Source organism: Prunus persica, chromosome G6, assembly GCF_000346465.2.
Source record: "Prunus persica cultivar Lovell chromosome G6, Prunus_persica_NCBIv2, whole genome shotgun sequence".
Classification (NCBI taxonomy): domain Eukaryota; kingdom Viridiplantae; phylum Streptophyta; class Magnoliopsida; order Rosales; family Rosaceae; genus Prunus; species Prunus persica.
Window position 1 is genome coordinate 21,163,457 of NC_034014.1, and position 3,344 is coordinate 21,166,800.

General features: G+C 33.9%; 1 pseudogene across 1 annotated transcript; it reads right to left on the bottom strand.

The window, feature by feature from the left end:
• LOC18775463 lies at positions 26-3,095 on the bottom strand (annotated as a pseudogene). The gene is made up of 2 exons (XR_002271919.1): positions 1,579-3,095; positions 26-229 (listed from the first exon to the last, which is right to left on the bottom strand). The product of XR_002271919.1 is annotated as a putative UDP-rhamnose:rhamnosyltransferase 1 (transcript).

Genomic DNA, 3,344 nt, shown 5'->3' on the forward strand with positions numbered 1-3,344 from the left:
ACTTTGAGTATGTTTATAATGATACTGCGATTGAATGCACTTCCAGTAGGTCAACGGCAACATTAACTTATAATAATATCTTTAGAAAAGAGGCATGGCAAACAGGTTTAGTTAAAGCTCAATTCGCTAATAAAAGCATGATACCTGTCAAGCATCCACATGGTTTTCCATATACTCCACACATTTGTCCATGTATCTATCATGGAGGTCCTTATCTTGAAATAGCACACTATGGGGTCGTTTGGTACACAGGCTTGGTTTGGACTGGCTTGGATTAAATTTAGTACCACGTTTGTTTCATTTAATTCTAGTCTTAGATGGGATTGCTAATACCGGGCCCACCAAAAACACCTCCTTAGGAGGGGACTACTAATCCCATGTAAAAAGGGAGGATTAGCTAATCCTATGTTTACCAATGTATGAGATGCATATATTATATTGTAATACTAATAACATATATTACTATTATTATTATTATTACATACACATATACTATAATGTACATATATACATGTATATACACATATACAAGTATATATATACACATATATACATATATAATATATATAAATACATATAGATATATACACATATATTATTATTATAATATACTCATATACACATACATAGTAATATTATAATAATAGCATACATGTATACATGTATATATGTATACATGTATATATAAACACATATATATACATATATAATATATAAATACATATAGATATATACACGTATATTATTATTATAATATACCCATATACACATGCATATTAATATTATAATAATAGCATACATGTATATATGTAGTATATATTATTATAATACATATATATAAGTATATATACATATATGTGTATATATTATACCCATGTATGTATTATAATATACATATACACACGTATATAGACATATACATTATATATTTATACTATATGTATATATATTATAATATACATATATACACGTATATACATGTATATTATTATTATAACATACCCATATATATTATCTATTATAATATACATATGTATATGTATATGTATTATACCCATGTATATATTATAATATATAGATACACCTATATACACATATATTATATACATGTATATACGTATATATATACATATATTATAATATATAATATATATACATATATTATATATACATATGTATTTTGTAATATATATATAATATATATGTATATATACATACATATATAATATACATATATACACATATATACATGTATATTATTATTATTATTATTATTATAACATACCCATATATATATTATATATTATAATATACATACATATATATATAAATATATGTATATATGTATTATACCCATGTAAATTATAATATACATATATACACCTATATACACTTATATATATGTATGTACGTTTATATTATTTAAAATATATAATATTATTATAATATACTTATATACATGTATATACATACACCAAATGCAGGATAAGTGTTATCCAACTTAGACCAAGCCAAGCCAAGCCAAGTCAGTCCCTAAGCATAGTCCATGCCAAGACAGTCCTGTGTACTAAACGAGCCCTATATTCTTTGGCTCCATCTCTGTAATCCTTCCCTTCCTCATCCACCACAACCAAATTCAGAGACTCGTCCAACGATTTCCTGGTAAATGATCCATCTTCTTCATTTCTCGGAACTTCAATTCCAATCTTCTTGTCCCAAAACCTAGCAATTAGCCCTTGGTCATACAAGAAGGGCAACATGATAAGAGGACGTCCATATTGGAGTACCTCTATGAGTGAACTCCAACATCAATGAGTCAAAAACCCCCCAATTGAGTCGTGAGCCAATATCTTGGTTTGAGGTGCCCAAGTTGTCCAAACCAGTCCACGACCCTTGGTTCGCTCCTCGAACCCATCTGGTAGCTTCACCGAGTCACTGTCTCCTGACCAACTAGGTGTCCTCAGGACCCAAAAGAAGGGCAACCCAGATAGCTCCAATCCAAGAGCCAACTCGGTGAAGTCTTCTTGGCTTAAGTTAAGCTCACTTCCAAGGGCAATGTAAACTACAGTTCCATTCTCTTGTTTGTCCAACCACTGATAAATTCTAGACCAATCTTCTTTGTCTTCTCTAGTTTGAACCAAAGGTGGCAATAAGCCTATTGGAACCACAGGAAATTGTTGAAGCTCTTGTAGCAAATCGAGCCACTCACCCTCAATCTCTCTACAACTTCGAATCAAATAGACTTGACAACCTTGGACCGTCGACTGCACACGAAACAAATCCGAAACACCGGAAGCGTTTTGTTTCGTAGCGTCAAACAGTTTCTTGGCCTCAAAAGACCTAAAAACCAAATTTGAAGGGAAAGGGATCCATTCGGGAGGGACAGTGAAGTGCTCTGGTAGTGTTCTAACACCATAGCGATCTAGTCCCTCCGGTGATGTTGGTCCAATAAAACATAGAGTGGATGCGTTGAAAATACTGAAATGTGCTCGTGAAATGCCTAGGCTAGAAGCTATAGGTGGTAGCCAGTGAGGGGCAAAGTCGTGAATAATCCAATCCGGCTTGTGAGTTTGTAGGAAATTGGAAATACCTTGTTCGAGTCCATCATGAGCTATTTTGAGGTATGGGATTATGTGGTATGGCACGTCCATAGTGGCCTCTGCATTCTCCGGCAGATTTTCGACACGTGGCAGCGGGATCTGCACTAAATTGATCAAAGGGGTTAAGTGTTGAGGGATTTTGGGGAGGCGTTGGATGTTTCGTGGGGTGGATATGAAGGAAACTTTGTGACCTCTTCGAGCTACGTGCTTGGCAACCTCAAAAAATGGAATTATGTGACCAAAGGCCAGCCATGGAAACACGGCTATGTGAAGCTTCTTAGGCTCAGTTGTGGAGCTCATGGTGGTGGAGGTGCTCATATGGGAACCTCTCTCTCTCTCTCTCTCTCTCTCTCTCTCTCTCTCTCTCTCTCTCTTTGCGTATTATGGGCGCAACTTGTAGGACAACATCATGCATTGATGAATTTGTAGGCCTGACCCCGAGAGTCGTGTTGTCTTTCGTTACCTATTTTTTCCCTTCCATTCAATCCAATATCAGTAATTTCTTTCTTCGCTCATTGATATAGAAAACAAAACTCTACCAAGAAAATTTGTAATTATAACTGTCACATCGATGAGTCAAGCACATGCCTTGAACATTTTATATCTTTGATTTTTCTTTCATATTTTGTAATAGATCGCCTGGAAGGGACAAAAAAGACATCTTATTCTTTCTTCAACAATTTCTAATCTCTAATGGACCTCTCACTACAATGAAAAAGATTTTTAACGACATGCAATGTATGT